This window comes from Cervus elaphus, chromosome 24 (genome assembly GCF_910594005.1).
Source record: "Cervus elaphus chromosome 24, mCerEla1.1, whole genome shotgun sequence".
In the NCBI taxonomy this organism is placed as follows: domain Eukaryota; kingdom Metazoa; phylum Chordata; class Mammalia; order Artiodactyla; family Cervidae; genus Cervus; species Cervus elaphus.
In genome coordinates, this window is record NC_057838.1 from 17,715,697 (window position 1) to 17,739,028 (window position 23,332).

Genomic DNA, 23,332 nt, shown 5'->3' on the forward strand with positions numbered 1-23,332 from the left:
ATTTTCAGCGAACTAAAGCAATTATTTTGTATGAAACATTTAACACTGGAGTCTGTACTTGAATAATTTATAGAGTGGTATTTCTACAGCAGAGATAAATCGATACTGGAGTCTTCAAAGTTTGAAATGAGGTGATATGTACTCAAGAGTTAAATGCCCCTCAAGATCCTTAAAATTTTACTTCCAAAAAACCTATACCTTGGAGAGACACCTTTTGGAATCTAGGCCTCATCTTTTCTTAAAATTAATTTTTATTGGAGTACAGTTGCATTACAAGGTTGCGTTAGTTTCTTCTGTATAGCAAGGTGAGCCAGCTGTATTATGCATATATCCCTTCTTTTGTGGATTTCCTTCCCCTTTAAGCCACCACAAGGCACTGAGTGGAGTTCCCTGTGCTATACAGTAGGGTCTTCTCATTAGTCATCTATTTTATACACAGCAGTGCACATATGTCATTCCCAATTCATCCCACCCTACTTCCCCCCTTGGTGTCCATATATTTGCTCTCTACATCTGTGTCTCTATTTCCGTTTTGCAAATAAGATCATCTATACTGTTTTTCTAGATTCCACATATATGCATTAATGTATGATATTTGTTTCAGAAAGACACATGCACCCCAATGTTCATTGTAGCACTATTTACAATAGCCAGGACGTGAAAGCAACCTAAGTGTCCATCAACAGAGGAATGGATAAAGAAGATGTGGTACATAGTGACACTGGAATGTTACTCAGTCAGGAAAAGGAATGAAATTAGATCATTTGTAGAGATGAGGATGGACTAAAGACTGTCATACAGAGTGAAATAAGTCAGAAGAAAATCTATGCTTCTTAACCACTAAGAGCTAGCATCGTTTTCTGGAGAATGAAATGGCAATCCACTCCAGTGCTCCTGCCTGGAGACTCCCATGGACAGAGGATCCTGGAAGGCTAGAGCCCATGGGGTCGCAAGAGTCAGGCACAACCTAGTGACTACACCACCACCAGCAGCATCGTTTTCACTTATATATTGAAAATGTAACTAACTGGTCCTGCCTGCCCTTCCTCACTTTCTGAGAAACACAGAATTTCCTACCAGCCACAAATCAACTATCTGAGTTTGACTCATGTCTATGATGTTTTCCCTCCTTCCCTTTCTCTTTCTCGTTTTGGTTTTTGAAAGACCCCTTTGCCAGGAGAAAAGATCAGCCGTGAGAAAAGGTCCATTAAGCAACCTCCATTGGTCACAGTGATAGGTCACTTTGCAAGTGTTCAAAGCGTGGGAGTGACTGTCACACACCACTGCACAGCCTGGAAGTGCAGGTGTGAGAAAGGAAATACCTAGTCACTAAAGAAATGAAATCCTCCAAATTGCTACTATCTGGCTCCATTTTGAAGAATAAACCACAGAAACTAGCAATATTTAACCACTGATTTATAGCTCCTACCCACTTTCCAACGCCATTCAAGCCACAGGCATCCAGCATTCACTACTGCAGGGATTAATCTGGTCAATGACTTGGTTGGCCTCAGGAGAACCATCGTGGGAACTGCAGGATGAAGCAAGGAGGATGCCAAGATTACTCTTTATAGGTATAAAAGCCTCCTCTTTCTCTTTATTAATGTTTTCCTCCACTGAAAGATACCAAGATATTGCCCATGCCCATTGCTCTAAAATAATCTTAAACCAAGGGACTTTTAATGGAGGGAGTGCTTTGACAGAATACGCCAGACCTTTTAAATTCTACTCTCAGCCCTTGAGGCTAACACCCAGAGATTCAAGGTACATAAGAGCGTGTGTCTACAAAAGCATCACTCAGTGAAGTAGCATGTTCTTCTTTACCCCTCCTTCTTTAATCTCCAAACTTAAAACATAGATCCCACCCAGTGAAGGCAGCAAAGCTTATTCTGTAGCAAAACTATGACCTGAATAATTTTCAGAGGTATAAATGCAGTCTTCACTTTTATCTTTAAGGCAAACAACAGGGCATGGCAGTAGGGTTGCCCATGGGGGAGGAAACAGAAATTGTTGATGCTTGTAATGCCGTTTGATGGATTGCTGAAAGTTTTTGCTTTTGAAGTAGATGTGAAATTTGTCTTTAGGGTATGTGCACTCTCTTTGGAGACCACTCCCCCAAGCCTTATTACAGGGTGCCTCTAATTAAATGACCTTTAAATCCAGCAAGAGCTATGAATCAGTGTTTAGATTCTGCCAGTTTCTGTGATAGATTGCATCAACATGATGTCAAAGAATGCAGTAGTTGGATGGATTTACTTTTTTCTATAACCTTGTGGTTTCTTCTTTACACACACAAATACACACACACACCACTCATAAACACGTCAGTCCTACTGGAAAGGGCAGGATGGGCTTACCAAGACCACTGAGTAAGGCAGAGGTCATTCAAATATCTACTCATTGTCCTTGGGAAGGACAATGCAGCCCAAGCTACTAAATGTTGTTTAGACATTCTATTTCCTTTTGCAAGAAAACTGATTGTTCTTAATATGAATGTGTGTTGAAAGGCATCTTTTTAAAAATTGGGAGACCAAGGCCCATCAGGAGGAATGAAATGCTGGAGGGTTAGGGAAAAGTATCATCATAGTTTGGTATCTCCCCATGGTGTTATTTTAGCTTGAATCAGCCAAACAGGAAATGAAATGTTGAGGGCTGGAATTGCCTGCTTTAGACACAGAGGCCAATTTACACCCTTAGGATGGAGAAGGATATTTCCTCTAAAGGAAGTGAACATTCTCAGCTTCACAAATCCTGGGGAAGAAAAACACCCACCAATGTTGATATCTTAAACTGAGGGAGGTAAGAACTCTTTCCCTTCTACTGAGCCCAACAGAAATCTGGGAGCCTGTCTTCAAAATACCTTTGTAAAAAGCAGTGAAGTTGGCTCCAGATACACTGTGGCATACGAAATCAGGGAAAGAGAAGATCTGTGTGGCTGAGACCAAAAAGTTGCTCAGGATCCAATGACATTTTCTGCATTGTACTATCCTGCTCTTGTTCCCAAACCTTGACCTTAACTGTCCTTTCGGGAAATTAATAGAGATGCCGGTCCCCATTGTGAAGGCGTAGCAGCACTGAGGAAGGAGATATGAAACAGATGGCTGGTGAAACTGACAAGTGAAAACCATGTGGAAATCGTCAAACCTGGAAACAGTCTCCTGGCATTCTCAGATACACTTGGAGAGGGGATGAAATAACAGACCAGACTTTCCACAGTCAGTCAGGATGACAAGGCACATGGCTGACATTTGGGCATTAAAGGGAAAAGAGGCCACAGAGACACTTGCTTACAGAAGTGCAGGCCAGAGAGAGAGGGGAATGAAGACCCCAAGGTTCAACGACTAAGGATAACGTGCCGTCTCCTAGGTCCCTCCCTGTGTTAGGCACTCGGACCCTAAACCATCTCACTCCGTCCTTACAAGAGCACGGGGGGTGACTTCCAGTGGACAGGAAGCAGCCTTGGCCCCCTTCATCATCTCTCTCATTGACTTTCTAAATCTCAACACCAATGAAGTCAGCCACCAAACAAAGCCAGACCTTCTTTGGAGTAGAAACACCAGAGCCCAATTCTTGCTCTGCCATTCATGGAATCCTCCCTTTGGGTGATACAATAAAGCTTCTCGGGTGTCAGCTTTCCTCTCTGTAGGGACTATTTGTTGCGTAGGGACTTTTGAGGAAAGCAGAATAAATGTGGGTTACTTTTCATTCACTGTCCCTGGGCAAGGTTAAACAAAGGTCTCAGTTCAGTTCAGTTCAGTTCGGTCGCTCAGTCATGTCCGACTCTTTGTGACCCATGGACTGCAGCACGCCAGGCTTCCCTGTCTATCACCAACTCCCAGAGCTTGCTCAAAGTCATGTCCATTGAGTCGGTGATGCTATCCAACCATCTCATCCTCTGTTGTCTCCTTCTACTCCCACCTTCAAACTTGCCCAGCATCAGGGTCTTTTCAAATGAGTCAGTTCTTCGCATCAGGTAGCCAAAGGATTGGCATTTCAGCTTCAGCATCAGTCCTTCCAATGAATATTCAAGACTGATTTCCTTTAGGATGGACTGGTTGGCTCTCCTTGCAGTCCAAGGGAATCTCAAGAGTCTTCTCCAACACCACAGCTCAAAAGCATCAATTCTTTGGCACTTAGCTTTCTTTATAGCCCAACTCTCACATCCATACATGACTACTGGAAAACCCATAGCTTTGACTAGATGGAACTTTGTTGGCAAAGTAATGTCTCTGCTTTTTAATATGCTGTCTAGGTTGGTCAAAACTTAGAAAAAAGCCTACCATACTGTTATTTTCATTTATTTTTCCTTTAGTTTTGGTACATGTTTTCTAAGTTGATAGAAGAGCACCCATCTAGAAAAATCTGACCATTAATTTGACTGAAAAAAAATTACTCTTCACTAAGGAAACAATGATCATCACTTGACATGGGGACTCCGTTAGGAAATGTTGCTAAGGAAGCAAATGCTAGTCAGTGTGCTGAACAGACAGATATTTTGATGGGTGTCCTGTGATCATGCAAGCTCTGGAAACATAAAGTGTATTTTCTTGGGAGTTCCCTAGTGGCCGAGTGGTTAGGATTCTGAGCTTTCACTGCTGTGGCCTGGGTTCAATACCTTGTTGGAGAACTGAGATCCTACAAGCTGTGTGGCTCAGCCAAAAAATTAATAAATGAATGAATAAATGAGTGAAAGAACATTTTCTTGACTCATGAGAAATTTCGTGTTTTATCATGAGGAGTGAAGCTTTGATATTTCTCCAGAGTTATGGGTCCTTGAGTCCCCCTCCCAATGCTGAGCAGTAAATCTATCACAAAAAAAAGGAAAAACAAGTAATTTGAAAAAGCCATTATCATTATGCTGCATAAACTGATCAAAATAATGTATGTAGATTTACCCAGTAGGTTGTACTGCAAATTGGTGGATGATACATATTAAATCAACCCTAGAAGGCCTGTCTACCGTTATGAAATTTTGTGATTTATATTAGCTATTAAGAAATATTAGAAAATTCCCAGCTAGGGAAAAATTGCACCAGAGCTAGAGGGGTTCCCTGGACATCCTGAAGATGGACAGGCTTCTCCTGGACGGGCTTCTCCTGGAAGAGATGTCCTTCATGCTTGACAGCCGCTGGGCACATTCTGTGATAACCTTCCAAATTTTCCAAGGTTCACATTCATTTCATGGCTTAATTACTAAATGCTGGCTGTTCTAATCATCCATGGTTTGCAGGTCTGAGGAATTTGCTCTCAAGTCCTCTGGTGAATGGTAAGTCTTTGTTGGTGAGTAACTACTAAGGAATCACTCAGATGTCTGAGAGACCAAGCAGATCCAAGGGAAACAAAAATAGAGATGTTGGCCTCTGTGGAGTTGCAAATGTTAAAAAGGAAAAGTGCTGGTGTGAATGTCCTGCAGACCCAGTTACCATTTTCCTGACCCCAAAGAAATGCTCTTGAGAAAGAGTGCTTGTTCTGATACTAAAATGTCTTCTTGTCAATTTCACAAAGCTGTGTTTTCCAACTCTTATGAATGCATTCTTCTGACTTATATATAGCTCGAGCTCTTGGAATAAGGATCGTTGAGTGACAATAATATCATTATTGTTCTAATGGATCAAAGCATCCCTTCATGAGAAAAGCCATTTCAACAGACTTATATGTTGACCAGAACAGGCCCATAAACTGCACTGAAGTTCTCTTTCATCAGGGCTTGATTCTATCCAGGATCATCAGAAATCCCTCCATGGGTCAAAAAAAAAAAATAGCCAAAGACACCTTGAATCTGGAGAACATGTTCTAAACATCTGAGGCAGAAAGATTATTAAAAGTCAGATGTGTGGTGAGAAGACCCATATAAAACATGGTGGGTTTTAGGGGCTAAGAAGGGCCACATTTTTCAATCTAGAAAATAATGATTGACAGAAACATGTGCCTGTATTTTTATTTTCTCCTCCAGTTCTCCAAAGTTTTAAGAATTTGGGGGGGGGCATAATTTGAAAGTTGTAAAAATAGTGCAAATAGTTCTCACATGTCTCTCATTTTTGCTGCTGTTCAGTTGCCAAGTTACGGCCGACTCTTTGCGATCCTGTGGACTGCTGCACACCAGGCTTCCCTGTCTCTCACCAGCTCCCAGAGTTTGCCGAAGATCATGTCCATCGAGTCAGTGATGCCATCCAACCATCTCATCCTCTGTCACCATCTTCTCCTTCTGCCTTCAATCTTTCCCATCATCAGGGTCTTTGCCAATGAGTCAGCTGTTCATTCACAGTTCCCCACAAATTTTGTATTAGCTTTGTCTTTCTCTAGAGATAGATACAGATACATGATAGGTAGACAATTAGATAGGTAAATAGATAACAGAAATGATAGATGATAGCTAGAGATAAACACGTGATAGACTGATAGATAATTTTTTCTGAACTATTCGGGAACACAATGCAGACATATGATCATTTTATCATTAAATATGCCCTCGTGAATTTCTTTACATAAGACATTATCTTATACAACTGTAGTACAGGTATTCAAATCATGAAATTTACATTGATATAATATTAACAAATCTACAGACATTACCCAAATTTCACCAATTGTTCTATTCAGTTCAGTTCAGTCAGTCATGTCTGACTCTTTGCAACACCATCGACTGCAGCATGCCAGGCCTCCCTGTCCATCACCAACTCCTGGAGTTTACTCAAACTCATGTGCACTGAGTCGGTGATGCCATCCAACTATCTCATCCTCTGTCGTCCCCTCCTCCTTCCCTCAATCTTCCCCAGCAACAAGGTCTTTTCCAATGAGTCAGTTCTTCGCATCAGGTGGCCAAAGTATTAGAGTTTCAGCTTCAGTATCAGTCTTTCCAATGAACACCCAGGACTGATCTCCTTCAGGATGGACTGGTTGGATCTCTTTGCAGTCCAAGGGACTCTCAAGAGTCTTCTCCAACACCACAGTTCAAAAGCATCAATTCTTCGGCACTCAGCTTTCTTCACTGTCCAACTCTCACATCCATACATGACTACTGGAAAAACCATAGCTTTGACTAGACAGAACTTTGTTGGCAAAATAACATCTCTGCTTTTTAATATGCTGTCTAGGTTGGTCATAACTTTTCTTCCAAGGAGCAAGAGTCTTTTACTTTCATGGCTGCAATCACCATCTGCAGTGATTTTGGAGCCCCCAAAGATAAAGTCTGTCACTGCTTCCACTGTTTCCCCATCTATTTGCCATGAAGTGATGGGACCAGATGCCATGATCTTAGTTTTCTGAATGTTGAGCTTTAAGCCAACTTTTTCATTCTCCTCTTTCACCTTCATCAAGAGGCTCTTTTGTTCTTCTTCACTATCTGCCATAAGAGTGGTGTCATCTGCATATCTGAGGTTATTCATATTTCTCCTGGCAATCTTGATTCCAGCTTGTGCTTTATCCAGCCCAGCTTTTCTTCTGATGTACTCTGCATGTAAGTTAAATAAGCAGGGTGACAATATACAGCCTTGACGGACTCCTTTTCCTATTTGGAACCAGTGTGTTGCTCCATGTCCTGCTCTAACTGTTGCTTCCTGACCTGCATACAGATTTCTCAAGAGGCAGGTCAGGTGGTCTCATATTCCATGTCTTTAATAATTTTCCACAGTTTGTGGTGATCCACACAAAGACTTTGGCATAGTCAATAAAGCAGAAATAGATGTTTTTCTGGAACTCTTGCTTTTTCATGACCCATTGGATGTTGGCAATTTGATTTCTGGTTCCTCTGCCTTTTCTGAAATGAGCTTGTACATCTGGAAGTTCACAGTTCATGTATTGCTGAAGCCTGACTTGGAGAATTTTAAGCATTACTTTACTAGCATGTGAGATGAGTGCAATTGTGCAGCAGTTTGAGCATTCTTTGGCATTGCCTTTCTTTGGGATTGCAATGAAAACTGACCTTTTCCAGTGCTGTGGCCACTGCTTAGTTTTCTGAATTTGCTGGCATATTGAGTGCAACATTTTCACAGTATCATATTTTAGGATTTGAAATAGCTCAACTGGAATTCCATCACCTCCACTAGCTTTGTAGTGATGCTTTCTAAAGACCACTTGACTTCACATTCCAGGATGTCTGGCTCTAGGGAAGTGATCACACCATCGTGATTATCTGGGTTGTGAAGGTCTTTTTTGTTTGGTTTCTCTGTGTATTCTTGCCACTTCTTCTAATATCTTCTGCTTCTGTTAGGGCCATACCACTTCTGTCCTTTATTGGGCACCTCTTTGCATGAAATGTTCCCTTGGTATCTCTAATTTTCTTGAAGAGATCTCTAGTCTTTCCCATTCTGTTGTTTTCCTCTATTTCTTTGCACTGATCACTGAGGAAGGCTTTCTTATCTCTCCTTGCTATTCTTTGGAACTCTACATTCAAATGGGTATATCTTTCCCTTTCTCCTTTGTTTTTCACATCTCTTCTTTTTTGCATTTCTTTTTCTTGGGGATGGTCTTGATCCCTGTCTCCTGTACAATGTCATGAACCTCTGTCCATAGTTCATCAGGCACTCTGTCTATCAGATCTAATCCCTTAAATCTATTTCTCACTTCCACTGTATAATCATGAGGGATTTGATTTAGGTCATACCTGAATGGTCTAGTGGTTTACCCTATTTTCTTCAACTGAAGTCTGAATAAGGAGTTGGCAATAAGGAGTTCATGATCTGAGCCCAGTCAGCTCCCGGTCTTGTTTTTGCTGACTATATAGAGCCTCTCCATCTTTGGCTGCAAAGAATATAATTAATCTGATTTTGGTATTGACCATCTGGTGTATACATGTGCAGAGTCTCGTCTTGTGTTATTGGAAGAGGGTGTTTTCTATGACCAGTGAGTTCTCTTGGCAAAACTCTATTAGCCTTTGCCCTGCTTCATTCTGTATGCCAAGGCCAAATTTGCCTGTTACTCCAGCTGTTTCTTGACTTCCTACTTTTGCATTCCAGTCCCTTATAATGAAAAGGACATCATTTGTGGGCGGGTCCTTGTTCCTGCACGAGGTCTTTCTCTGGCTGTGGTGGGCGGGGCCTACTCTCTAGCTGTGATGCCCGACTCTCCTGCTGCGGAGCACAGGCTCTGGAGTGCAGGCCTTAGTAGTTGTGGCACGTAGGCTTAGCTGCCCTGTAGTTGCGGGATCTTCCCCGACCAGGGATTGAACCCATGTTCCCTGCACTGGCAGGCGATTCTTAACCACTGGACCACCAGCAAAGCCCAATAACGTTTTTAACAGCAAGAGAAAAAAGCAGTATTTCTATATCAATGCATTTCATTATTGTGCTTCTTTAGTCCTTTTAAAATCTGGAACAGTTTCTCATTCTGTTGTATCATACACTTAATACAACTGAAGACTCTGAGCCATTGATTAGTTTTTAAACTGTTCCTTAGTTTGACTTTGCCTGATGTTTCTCCATGATTTGGTTCCATCAACCATCTTTGGTACAAAGCGCACATAAATTATGTTGGAGCTTTTCCTCCCTTTGGAAATATGCTATTCCCCGGGCTTCTGTGACATAATGCTCACCTGAATTTGCTCCCACTTCATCTGCTGCTCCACCCCTGTCTTCTCTATTCGATCCGTAAATAGCAGCAAAACCAGAATGTTCCCTCTGCCCTCCTCCCTCCACACCACTCTGAGCTGTCTTGTCTAATATCATAGAGATAGGCACCGCCCAGTCAATCCTCTCTCTTCCCAGCACTCCAAACTCATGTACACAATCTCCAACTCACATCCTTCTTAGGGTGTCCAAGAAGCATTAAAAACTGAAAGAGGGATTAAACCAAAATTTTGACCCTTTCCCTCCAAAATTTACTACCAGAGACTTGAAATTAAGATCTGAATAATGAGAAGGAGGAATCCAGGCAAAAATGAATCAGCTAACCTTTCTAGGACCATTAGAATCAGACAACTGAAGAACTGATCATTGCCTGAGAAGTTCTAGTCTAATATTGCCCAGTCTATGACAGCCCTTCCATAGGGGCTGTGACCCTACAGTTGTTGTGGTTGTGATCATATAAAATCTCAGTTTATTAAAAAATTGTGTCAGAGAAGTGATTAACTGAGAAGACCACATATACCTCCATATCATCTATATTGTATGTTATTTTGGAAATGAACATAAATCAGATTGCAAAAATGCACAAAATTGCAACACAGTTCATGACTGCTGACACTGGATAAAGGGATGGATGCAAAGTAAGCAAGCAGCACTTGAACATCTGTGTATTATTAATACCATGCTTCCTGAAACACTTTTTCCCCTACGCTATCATGTTATAGCTAATAGTGGTCTACACAATACAGATTGTGTTCCTGAATTAACCAATCAAACTACATGTAATTTAGTTTAAGGGAGCACAAACTATAGAAACAGTATCTGTAATTAGCTTCTGCTCCAATGCTCTTGCTGACAAGGAGACTACGATCTCACAAAGCGACCCTTTTCATTTTTAAAATATTACCCAATATTAATAATGACTTCTTCACATTAAATCAAGTGCTACCCCTCAATAATTTTTTCCCACTGCTCTAAGCTCAGTCCTCTGAAACCTCAGAGAAGTCTTAGTTCTTCTGCACATAATGTGGTATGGAAACCACTTCATCTGCTTTATCTATCCTAGGCCAATACATTGCTGGTTGTTAAACAGCTTCTTAATAAAAATAAAGACAAAGAGGTAAACGTGGCTGTTTGTAGACTGAACCAGGACAAGCTGAGGTCGTGGTCCAGGCTGATGAGATTGGTCTTCCTACCTCCCAGGCTCTTCCCAGCACTCTAGTCTTACGGTAATAAACGCCAAGTCCACGTTTACCCATTGTAATACTCACCATGTAGTCGTTTTCTACCCCAACTGCAATGCAAGTCTTACCTATAACCAAGGTGGCTCAGTGGTAAGGAATCCACTTGCCAAAGCAGGAGACCTGGGTTCAATCCCTGGGTTGGGAAGATCCCCTGGAGGAGGGCATGGAAACCCACTCCAGTATTCCTGCCTGGAGAACTCCATGGACAGAGGAGCCTGGTGGGCTACAGTCCATGGGGTCACAGAGTCAGACACAACTGAGCAACTGAGGATAGCACATGGCATAAGGACTTCAGCGTCCATGAAGAGCTAATTGATTTCCCTCTAAACTCTCCTTTGGTTCCACTATGAAGAACTCACATCCAGTAGCTCTGACACCCTGGAAGCTATTGCATCATTTCTATGGCTAGCCCATGGCCGACAAGTCACAATGATGTTCTTGCCATCTATGTGAAATATATTCTGTTCCTCAAGGTGGAAGGCAGTCTTCTTTTCCAGAAGGTCTCAAAGTCAAACATAATTGTTATGGCCACTGAGTGACCAGAGTTGTTTGTGTGGGGATTTAACAGCATCATTTAACGTATACGATCTGAAATATCTGGCATATGTATGTACCTAGAAAGCAGTCACCACAATCAGAAGGGCAAAAGCATGCATTGTCCCCCAAATTTCCTTGTGCCCCTTTTAAATTCCTCCTTCTCATCTTTTCTTGCTTCCTCAAATACTCAAGCCACTATCAACCTGCTTTCTGTCACTATAGTTTCATCTGCATTTGTAAAGCTTTCCGTAAGTGGAATCATACAGTATGTACTCTATCTTCTTCCACTCAGAATAATTATTGAGAAGTTCATGTGTATTGTAACATGTCACGATCTCATTTATTTTGTTGCTGGATAGTATTAGATGGATTTTCCATAATTTTTTAACCATGCATCTTCACTAGTGCCACCTGGGAAGCCTTAACCATTCATCTAGCAGTTGTCAATTGGGCTGCTCCTACATTTTGGATATTGCAAAAAAAAAAAAAAAAAAGAAGTGAGCAAGTTATACTGATCTATCTTGGACAAATAGGCTTATCAATGATTATGGTTCTCTGAGGTCTTCCAAGGGCCCACTGATTCTTTTAAAGATCCTCCTTTTACAAGAACTTAAGAGTAAGCCCTTCAAAACCTGTGCTTATAGGAAACATCAGCTGGCATAGCCCTGGGGTGTGTTCGTTGCATACCTTTAGATCTCTCTCTCCTCAGGAAGATTTTCTGCCTGTTGAGAAAACGTGAACTTTCCCTCCCGAAGGCTGTAGAAACCATGCTTCTCCTACTAGAGAGCTTCGGGCTCAAATCTTGGAATATGCATTGTTTGTCCTCAAAGTTCTATGGTCCTTTGTGAGGGAGGGATTCCCAATATTTTACCTTTATGTTCCAGAATCTCTAGGTAAATATTCAGCTTAGATCCACACTCTAGTTCTCCTCCTTAAAGTAGAAGGATATTAGGGAAGAAGATATTCTCTGCCTTTTTTTGTGTGAAGTTCCCCACTTTGAATGAAAATGATCTACCACACCTCCCCTACTTTGGATCAAAAGTTTCCTTTAGAGTAACACGGGAAATGTTAAAAATTGTCAAAAATCAATGAGATGGGTGTATCAGTTCTCTTTCTTTTTCCAATCAAGTCCTGTTCTGCTGCAAACCTACTCACTTGGACTAAATTTGTGGGAATACAGGAAATGCAAACATCGTTTGTTTTTTTTTTTTTACATATGAGACAGACAGTCAGAGAGGCTGTCATCACTGAGGTCAGTTCCAGGTTACTTGAGAGCAGTTTCAAGCTCTCACATATTTGAAAATGGTCCCCCCTGTCAGCTTACTTGAGTGACTGTTGTGGATATAACATGGCCTCAGTCAAGGGCCCTGAGATCATGGAGCAGCTCACAGTTCACCTGGAAACCATTCTGCTACGCCTTCAACAAAGTTCTCTCCCCTTGTCTTTGACTTTCAGGCAAATTACCTTTCAACAGCGGCAAGAAAAAGTACCCATCAAAACCAATTCAGTTTTTTAAATTGCAACCATTTAAGTTTATAGGACCATATTAGAGCTATTCATTCACCTTTCATGTTCAAATCATTCCATTCAAAAAGGGCAGGTAATACTCGGGTTTTGTTGAGTAGCTTGGCTCACTCTAAAGACTTCATCCAGTCAGAAATTACTCTAAATCTGGGAAGCAGATGCTAGGGCTCTCCAACCCGGATTCTCTCACTGAGAACCCCACCCATCAGTGAGAACCCCAACCTCTCAGTTTAATTGGTTTCCCTGTAATTAAGAGGATACTGAGAATGAAATGATTAAACTGTAACAGCCTGTGGTACGCTTGCAACGAGGATGACACAGGAAGCCCAAGGATGCCGCACACGAAGTTTTATGGGATTGTGCAAGGGTGGCCTTCATTTCAAGTTCAAGAAAACTCCTTGATTCAACGGAGCTCTCAGATCTGAGACCACCTCTGCTTCTAGGATGATGTACCCAGAACTAGGATCAAAGAACGAGAAACAACACATGCAGATTAGAGAGGGAACACTGACCTGAGTTTAAAGCTTAACGGTTTATTGTGATTTGAAGAGTATTCTTTAGGTTGAGACACTTAAATCCAGCTCAAACTGGTTTAAATGGCAATGGGGAGGGACTAATTGGTTTTGAAACTAAAAAAGTCCTAATGTGTGTAAGTTGAAGAAATGGCTGGATCCAAAAACCCAACAGCACTATCAGTACCCTGCCTCTCCCCATCTCTGATCCACTTCTTCTGTGCTGGCTTGACCCTATGGTAGGCTTTCCCCTCCTGGTGGAAAGGTAGCTGTTGTCTTGCTCTGAGTGTTTATCGGTAGGTTCCAGAGAGCATCTCTTTCCTAATGTTATCATAAAAATCCCAAACAAATAAAATTATTAAAAAAAAATTAAAATCGCAAAGGTGCCAGTTAGTGATTTCTTGCCTCTTGGCTACAAACCTAGCCTCCGCTGCCCTTCCCGTGATGCGGGAACACGTTTCCCTTGCCAGCCGGAATGATATTAAACTGTCAGTAGCAGGGGCTGGAGGCGCCCTGGAGAGGCCCCGGGGAGGTAACGGGGGCTTCCTGGTTCCAGCAGGCTTGGCCTCTCCTGGCTCCTGCTGTGTTGGGCTGACACCCAGGACACTCAGGGGAGGTCACTGCCCCCAGTGGGTTCCCGGCAGGGAGAGCCACTGGACAAAGCCCTGTGTGTGGCTGCCCGGCCAGCTCCAGGGGTGAAGCAGCAGGCTTCCCTGGAGTGGGTTCCACAAGGGCCCTCGCTCACTTACCATCAGCTTCCTGGTGACAGGTTCCCAGAGTCCCCACGGCTCCAGAACCTCAGCCCCACTTGACGACTCCAGCATGATTCCCTGCAGTTTCCATAGTGACTCCTACAGGCAGCTTTCAGGGGCATCTCTGCCTGCTGGCCACGCCCCAGCAACAGTGGACCGGCTCTGGTCTGAGCATCCTCAGGAGCCTCCCCACCATCCAGCGGCTACAATCAGTCTCTCCTGTGGGGTCTGAATCCTGGCCTCTGGGAGAATGTCCCATCTCAGTTTGGTCCTTCCTTGGGTGTTGTCCCTCAGCCCTAGAATGTTCTTTAGGCTACTCTTTTATCCCTTTTTAACTAATCCCCTGTAAAGCATCAACAACACTTTATAATAAATCTTCCTGTTCAGACAACCCTGTATATCTGTTTCCTGATTGGACTCTGACCAACATCGCAGAGGTGTTGGTTAGTCACAGATCCATGGCTAACTTCATATTTTTGTAGCCAGAGAAGCTCGTTGGCCGAGCCTGTACAGCTAAAGGCCACAGTCAGAGATGCCCACACCGTATGGACTGGGGACAGGAGTGGGCTGGTTCCCTAAGATGCACTGTGAGCAGTGGATTTCCGGGAGGCACCCAGAATACAGTCCATCCGTGAATGTGCTTCAGTAAAAAAGAGGGCGAGAAAGACTTAATAATGAGAGTCCTGAAGCAAAAAGCAGGCATTTCAAGTCAGAAGAACACAGCTGACAAAAGCATTGTAGGTCCCACGGGGTAGAATCTAGACCGGAGAAGAGGCCTTTCTTTAGACTCTAGAAGCACGGTTCCCAGAGTTTCCAAGAGAAGAGGGATGAAGACTGGGAGCCAAACCACAAGAACCTTGCTAAACCAGCAAAGAGGCTACTTTGGCTCACCTAACTAAACAGGTCAGAATTAGGGCAAAATTTCAGCAAGGCTTGATCCCTCAGCTCAGTATAGCACTTTCTGTCATCTTTCTGCCTTGTTTTTCACAGTGCTGGCTTTCCCCGACCTTGGCCTCCCTCTTTATTTTTTCAGAGGGCTGCAGGCAGCTCCTGGGTTTCCTTGTCTGGAAAGAAACCGGGAGCGTCTTTGACCCAGATTCCTCTGCAGAAGTTCTGAGACTCCTTTTTTGTTTGACCGACCTTGTTCACGAATCCATCCCGGAACCACTGACTACAAGCTGGGGCAAGGAAACATTAATTAGCTGAGCCTACGTCCTACCTTTTGTGCCTAAAACCAAGAGCAGAGCAATGTGGGATGGTGGGAAAGCACAGCACCCATGCTAGGAAGTCAACCAACAGATTCACCCACAGGACTTAACCACTCCTTCACCGAAACACACCACCTCAGGCAAACTTCTAACACCTCGCATACTTAATTGTATTTGTCTTCACACAGACAACCCCTCCACTAGATTCTAGGCAGTTTCCCTCAGTGACAGGAATTGGTCCTTGTTTCTGATTTTACTGTCAGGGAATAAACAGCAGAAGCTTAATAAAAGTTGGGATGAACAAAAGGCCTTAAACATTATACATGACAAGAGAGTTCAAATTTTACCCTGTAAACCATGAAGCATTCTTGAAGGGTGTTGACAGAACAGAATCATATTTTAAGCTGTTTTAAAACCAGCAATGTTGAAAAAAAAAAAAAGAAAACTGGAAAACCGATGTGGAAGTGATTGTAATTGACCAATCAATTGACTGCAAGACTAGTCTTCGCAAAGACAGCAGAAATGAAGAACAAAAGATTCTGAGAAATTTCAGAGGTGCAAACAGATAGACTTTGATGATGACTATGAAGACTGATTTGCTGTTTAGTCACTTGGTTGTGTCTGACTCTTTTGCGACTCCACGGACTGTAGCCTGCCAGGCCCCTCTGGAATTTCCCAGGCAAGAATGCTGCGGTAGGTTGCCTTTTCCTTCTCCAGGGGATCTTTCTGACCCAGGGATCGAACCTACATCTTCTGCATGGGCAGGTGGGTTCTTTACCACTGAGCCACTCGGCAAGCCCACAAAGACTGAAGTAGAGGGAAATTTTTAAACAATTCAGATTTCTAGCTTGGGTCACTGGGCAAGTTGACAAAATTAAAAAACAGAAAACAAGGAACAGATGTGTGGGAAAAGATAAAGAGTTTACTTATAAACTGTAGAACTCAATACTTGTTCATAAATACTCAACGAGAAGACATTTATTTATAAATAGCCCTGAGATTTTCCCAGCTTACCTCAAATTAGAGAGGTAAAATATTTGTTGATAATTATTAGTTCAGTGTATATTATACCAAGAACAGATGGCTCTAATGTGACTAGCCTACAACATGACTTCTTCCACTTATGATGGCTTAGTGGGTTTCTTATTTTGCTATCTACATGGCCTGCTGAATTTCCTTAGACAGCTGGCTGCATCAGTAAGAGAATGCAGTGATGGACAGTAGCCAAATCCACCGTGGCCACGTCTGAGCTAAGGACTGGAGTAGGGGATGAAGGGTTTTGTCTGCCTGCTGTTATGCTTTTCATAGCTGAGCAGGGCTGAGTTCAAACCCCTGACCACAAGCCTGCAGAAGGGACCTTGGCCATGGGCTTCCTGCCAACCAGCAATAATGGAATGAGGGTATCAAACATGCTGTCTGGGGCCCAGCTTTTCACTCCCTGTCTCTGCTAATCTTAAAAGGATGGGGTTTGGGACTCAGAGCAGGGCTAGGGTTTATAGCACATACTTTAAATCAGGACAGACTGACTTTGAATTGCATTATCTACCACTGATTTTCCATGTGATCTTGAATTATTTTTTAAATCTTTTTTAAACCTCAGTTACCTTATCTGTAAAATGAGAATAAGTGGAAGTCACTCAGTCGTGCCCGACTCTTTGTGACCCCATGGACTATCCATGGCATTCTCCAGGCCAGAATACTGGAGTGGGTTGAAATGCCCTCCTCCAGAGGATCTTCCCAACCCAGGGATCAACCCCGGGTCTCTGGCATCTCCTACATTGGACGGCAGGTTCTTTACCACTAGCACCACCTGGGAAGACCCATTCTAGTCAAAAGTAAACCTAATGGATTTCCCTGGTGGTCCAATGGTTAAGTTAAGACTCTGTGCTCTCAATGCTGGCAACCCGGGCTTGATCCCTGGTCAGGGAAGGTCTCACATGCCACATGGTGTGGACCCCACCCCACCCAAGAATAATAAACCTAACGGTGGCATGATGATATGCTATGAAGGTCACAACTGTGCGTTGTGATGCCACTCTGTCAGACCCCACTCCCTTAACACACACACAAGTACCTTATTAAGAAGGCCATCTCCCCATCCCACTCCTCCCAGGAACTAGCATGGAATAGGGCACACGGATGAAAATAGACAAGGATCTGGAGTCCCACAGGCTTGGTTTCAAATAAGTTTTCTGTAATTTGGGGGCTCATCTGAACACTGATGTCAATAATACATCTTCCCTCCAGGGCTAATAAGTTCAAGGAGGTTAGAGATTTCATCTGTGTTGTTCACTAGTATGACCCTAGCATTTCACCCAGTGCCTGGTATGAAGCAGGTAGTCAACCCATATCTGTTATAATAAATACTGGGTTGGCCAAAAAGTTCATTTGGGTTTTTCTGTAAGATGTTTTGGAAAAAACAAACAAAATTTTTGGCCAACCCAATAGTATTGAAGTTATCTGTACTTCATCTGCACCATTAAATCTGATTTTTTTTCATTTTGGGTTCCTCCTTTATTAGCTAACTGATGACCTGAAGTTCATGACAAAGCGACAGAACTGTCAGAGATGCTAGGTTTCACTTGTCCTGTAACAAAGCGATAGCTGTTTTGAGCCAGTTCTACTTTTCAGATGATCTTTGTTCCACACAGCACTATTTGAATTTCTGCTAGATAAATCTGAAACGATGCTAGCATCTGCGCTAATACAAGATTCCACATCAATATCCAAATTGCAGCTTCTCCAGAAATTTGGAATATCTGGCAATGCACGGCTACATTCTCACCAGGCAATAATGAACAGAGCATCTGTGCCCTTAGACGGGGCGGGCAGTGTTCCAAAGGGTCCCCGTCTCTACATCTCCCTATTGTATCTCTGACCCTGCAGCTGACTTGCCAGCTATTGTCAATTTTGCTCTATTGGTTTTCTTACATCCAAATACTTCTCTTATTTACCTCTCAACTTCTGTAGGTAGTTGAGTTTGTCAGCCCTGTTCCGTAGTTTTAAAGGATTATTGAGAAAGGGGTGGTTTAATGAATACTTTTAAGCCTAGGACAGGAGTGGGGACCTAAATACAAGCTGAGGATCAGGTGGAAGAGGAGGTTAAGAGTCCTTTCTCCTGCTAAGCCATATAGATATTCAATAGTGTGCTTTACATTTCATGACAAACATTTCCTCAATCTGTAAACACAGATTGAGGTATTATATCTCAACATTATAGCTGTCACCAGTGATGCCATAAAAACGCTGACATGTTTGGAAGCTCCATGAATGTTAAAACGAATAACCTTGAGTGTTTTATAGTAGGGACATGTCTGGAAACATTGGTTGGGCTTGCGCTTCAGAACTGAATCTTAAATTATTTCATGGACCAGTGGCATTTGAAGCAGCAGTCAGCGACCAAGAAGATGACAGAAAGCATTTGCTGCTGGAATAACCGCAGCCTTTAAAACGCCTCCGTCATGGTGCGCTTTCCCCAGTCTTTGTTTATGTAAGCTGGTGATTTGTGGGCTCAAGAATTTCAGGATTTATGGTGCTAGGAAAGGATGATGGGAAACAAGAAAACATAATCCTCTGCAGCTAACTTTAAAACATCTGGCTCATGCGGTGTGGAATAAATGAAAGAAATCTACCCAAAATTCAAAGAGAGAAAGAGGTGGTAGGGAGGGAGAGGGAAGGGAAGGAAGAGCATGGAAGAGCAGAGAAGAGGGGAGAAGGAGAGAGCGCGAGGTGGAGGGAAGGGAAGAAAGAGAGACTCAAGAAGCCAGAAGTTGCAGCCTCGCTTTTCTTCTATCCAAATCATGAAAGAAGAAGACTGCAATCAGAAAGAAAAAAAAAAAAAAAAAGTGAGGAACTTCCCTGGGGTCCAGTGGTTAAGACTCCAAGCTTCCACTGTGAGAGGCATGGGTTCCCTGGTCAGTAAATTAAGATCCTGCATGCTGTGTGGGGTGGCCAGAAAAAAGGCAGGGAAGGGGATGAAAAGGTGGAGGAGAAGGAGAGAAAGACGGAGAAGGAGGAGGAGAAAGTAATTAAGTAGTGGAAATGTCAGGATTTCTATCTTTCCTCTGCTCCCTTATGGAGGCTAAATAAAAGCAGAAAAAGAAATCAAGACACCCCCCACCACCAGAGAGTTTACAAGATTCTCTTACTGGGTGGAATATGCCAGCTCCTGTCATCCGATGAAATGACAGAAACCTGAATTCTGAAGGACGCATTCCTCACCTACAACAGCCCTGTAGTGAAGGCTGGCACCAGATAAAATGTACCTTTATTTTCAACCACTCTCCCTCACCTCACACCACGACATACAGCCTCTTTTCTCCGGCCTCAGTCCCTTAGAGTCTAAAACTGCCCCAGAGAGATGCGGTGGGTTTTCTCAATGAACAAATAAGAAGGGAAGAAGGATTATCCGGGTTCATGGTTGTGGCTGTAGATCCAAGGTGCTTTCTCCTACACCATAAATAAAGTTGGTATTTTGCTGTTCATCTAATTAATTCATTTCTCTGTTCCTTATTCCTGAACTCAGAAATGCAAGAGAGAAAGAGCCATTTATTGTTCTGTAAAACTCCCAATTAGCGAATCAACTGGGAACCTTGATAGTTTTAAGCACTGATATTCAGAGGCTGAAATAATCTATGAACTCCATGGAGATGCAAAGGTTACTGGTTCAGTCAGGGTGGGAAGATTAGCTTCAAGCTTCAGTGTTTCATAAATGCAAGACTTTCTGGTTTTTGATCTTGGTAATTTGTGGCAGTTTTCATGGTGATTATACAGCTATTTTCTTTTTTTTTTAAACAGGCATGAGCCATGGGGGCCTCTGCAAATTACCCTGAACTGTTCTCATGGGCTCAGACTGACTTTAGCAGGGATTATATCACTCAAATGCATAAATATTTCACAAGGACCTACTAAGTGCCAGGCACTGCTCTAAATCTTTGGAATCCCACCAGAGAACTAAGAATAGAGGAAGATAAAGAGGATTAGGAATTCCAGGAGCTGGACTTCCCTGGTGGCTTAGTGGTAAAGAATCTGCCTATAACGCAGGAGATGCTGGAGACGTGTGGGAGACATGTAGGTTTGATCCCTGGGTCGAGAAAATTCTCTGGAGGAGGAAATGGCAACCCACTCCAGTATTCTTGCCTGGAAAATTCCATGGAGAGAGGGACCTGGTGGGCTACAGTCCATGAGGTCACAAAGAATCAGGCACGACTGAGCAGGCACAAATATATATATATAAGGGGGATTAGGAATTCCAGGGGTTGGAGGAGGGTTTCCAAGGTAAAACAATGCCTCGGTCAGGCTAGTCCACAATGAAAACATTATGTTAGAGTAACGACTTGTGGGAGGTGATGGATTGAGCCAGGTAGCTATGAGGGAAGGGGAATATTAACAGAAGAGCATTTTAGGCATAGAACACAGCTTAAAAAATAATGTACTACAATGAAGCCTGTGAGGCCAGGACAGAGTGAGCGAAGAGGAGAGTGCTGGAGAGGTCAGGAAGGCGTGAAGGAGAAAAAATAATGCAGGAACCTGTTAGAATTGTGCAGATTTGCCTGAGTGAGAGGGGAGGTCATTCAAGGGCTTTGTAATCTGAATTAACATTTGTAGAAATCCTTGTCTGCTGTGTAAGAAGAGAATATAAAGTAAGGGAGGAAGTAAGGGGACCAGTTAAAAGGCTGCTGTATTTATTACATGTGAGAGAAGATGGTGACTTGGACCAAGGTCATCAAAAGGGAGGTAGTATAGGGTATTCAATTTGGGGGTGTTTTTTATTGAACTGTAGTTGATTTACAGTGTTGTGCTAATTTCTGTTATACAACAAAGTGACTCAGATATATATTCTTTTCTCATGTTCTTATATCATGGGTTATTGTGTGTGCTGTGTGTGTGCTAAGTCGCTTCAGTCGAGTCCAACTCTTTGCAGACCCATGAATTGTAGCCTGTCAGGCTCCTCTGTCCAAGTGACTCTCCAGGTAAGAATACTGGAGTGGGTTGCCATGCCCTCCTCCAGGGGATCTTCCCCACCCAGGGGTCAAACCTGCATCTCAGTCTCCTGCACTGGCAGGCAGGTTCTTTACCACCTAGAGCTTCCCCGGTGGCTCAGATGGTAAAGAATCTGCCTGAAATGTAGGAGATGGGGGTTCAATCCCTGAGTTGGGAAGATCCCCTGGAGAAGGGCATGGCAATCTACTCCAGTATTATTGCCTGGAGAATTCCATGGACAGAGGAGCCTGGTGGGCTACAAACAGTCAGGGTAGCAAAGAGTTGGACATTAAGGTTTATTACATAAATTATTGAATCTAGTCCCCTGTGCTATGCAGCAGGTGGTTACATGTATACACCGTAGTGTGCGTATGCTAATCCCAAACTCCTAATTTATCCCCTCACCTACTTTTCCCCTTTGGTGACCATAACTTTGTTTTCTAAATCTGTGAGTCTCTTTCTGTCCCGTAGATAGGTCCATCTATGTCATATTTTAGATTCCATGTACAAGTGGTATCATAAAGTCTTTGTCTTTCTCTTTCTGACTTTGCTGGTGGGTGTGGGAAGCCAGCTGTGCTGTCCTGCTGTGATAAAACCACGAACCAGTATTACTGGATCCCAAGGAGGTGAATGTGATGAGGCGGGATTGCCTCTCCAGGGCATACACTTCTAAGAGACCACAAATGAATCATTTCACTTTTTAAAAAAAAAATAATGAGATCATTCCGATTCCCTTTTTCATAGCTGATGCATCAGTCCACCCTCCAACTCACCCCCTGCCCCAATACAGGTCAGCATGTCCTTGTCTTCCCACCTGAGACCCCACCCTGGAATGAGCTTTGACTCAAATGCTGATCCTTCTAGGAGGCACCAGCCCCTTCTCCCTGGGGAAGTGACAGAAAGGTTTGCCTGATAACCATAACCACAGAGAGACAGTTTTGAGGAATTGGCTGCTGCTGAATAATGCATGGGCTGTGTTTGTGAAGCTAATTAACTGAATTCACTTAATCGAAAGATGGTGCTAGGAATCTTTCACTTTTAGAAAAGGCTGAAGGATTGAATAGGAAAATTATCCCTTAGCAGCACGGCCCTGTTCTGTCACCAGAAAGTCACATCAAACCTCTGAAGGTGCAGAATATATTTCTCCAATTGCTTTTTAGCTCTGTAGTTACAAGAATCTAAAACCCTTGGTCTGAGTTTTCAGTCCGTGACGGGGGAAAGCCATTGCCAGCACAGGCAAAGCCATTCCCGCCATGCCGGTGGGGACGAAGGGGATCGTGGCAGAGCAGGATGGGGGAGTGCTATATTCTCCCACATCTTCAGCAGTGGCCTAGTTTGTCACTCATTTCACTTCCTAGTGTCAAATTCTAGCTGGTGTGTCGTGTGTTAGTCGCTCTTTGCGACCCCATGGACTGTAGCCCACCAGGCTCTTCTGTCCATGGGATTCTCCAGGCAAGGATACTAGAGTGGGTTGCCATTTCTTCCTCCAGGAGATCTTCCCGACTCGGGGATCGAGCCCAGGTCTCCTGCGTTGCAGGTGATTGTTTGCCATCTGAGCCACCAGGGAAGCCCCCAGTTCTGCATGGAGGGATTGTTTTACTGATTCTGAAGCCCTGCAAGGCCACCTTCGAATAGGAACAGGGCGCTATTTCAGCTAAACTCTGGAGAGCTCGGCAAAAGAGGTGATTTCTGTTTTCCTCCCTGCGTGTGTGCTGCTCATCGTTCTCTGCCGCGTCAATGCATTAATAAGACAAGGCACTGTGTTGAGTCTGTCTTTCATCATCACTCAAACGCCATCCATGAGGCTTTGTTTCTTCTCTAATTTTTGTGTGGAATTTGTTTTTGCTGCTGTTATGTTACATTTGTTTGGGTTTTTTTTTTCCCCAGGTTAATTTCAAGGTTGTTTTCCGCCCCCGAAAAATCCATCATCCAATGTTTGTATTTATCTGAAAATAACTCACATCACTCAATAGCTGATTAGTCTACTGACAGTTGACTTTAAGATACAGTACA

General features: G+C 43.1%; 1 long non-coding RNA gene across 1 annotated transcript in view; it reads right to left on the reverse strand.

The window, feature by feature from the left end:
- Nucleotides 1-6,145: 6,145 nt before the first annotated feature.
- LOC122682993 overlaps nt 6,146-23,332 on the reverse strand; it is a 34,462-nt gene continuing 17,275 nt past the window's right edge. Inside the window, exon 3 of the long non-coding RNA XR_006337589.1 lies at nt 6,146-6,299. This is a non-coding gene — a long non-coding RNA (uncharacterized LOC122682993). The remainder of the gene's footprint in view (nt 6,300-23,332) is intronic.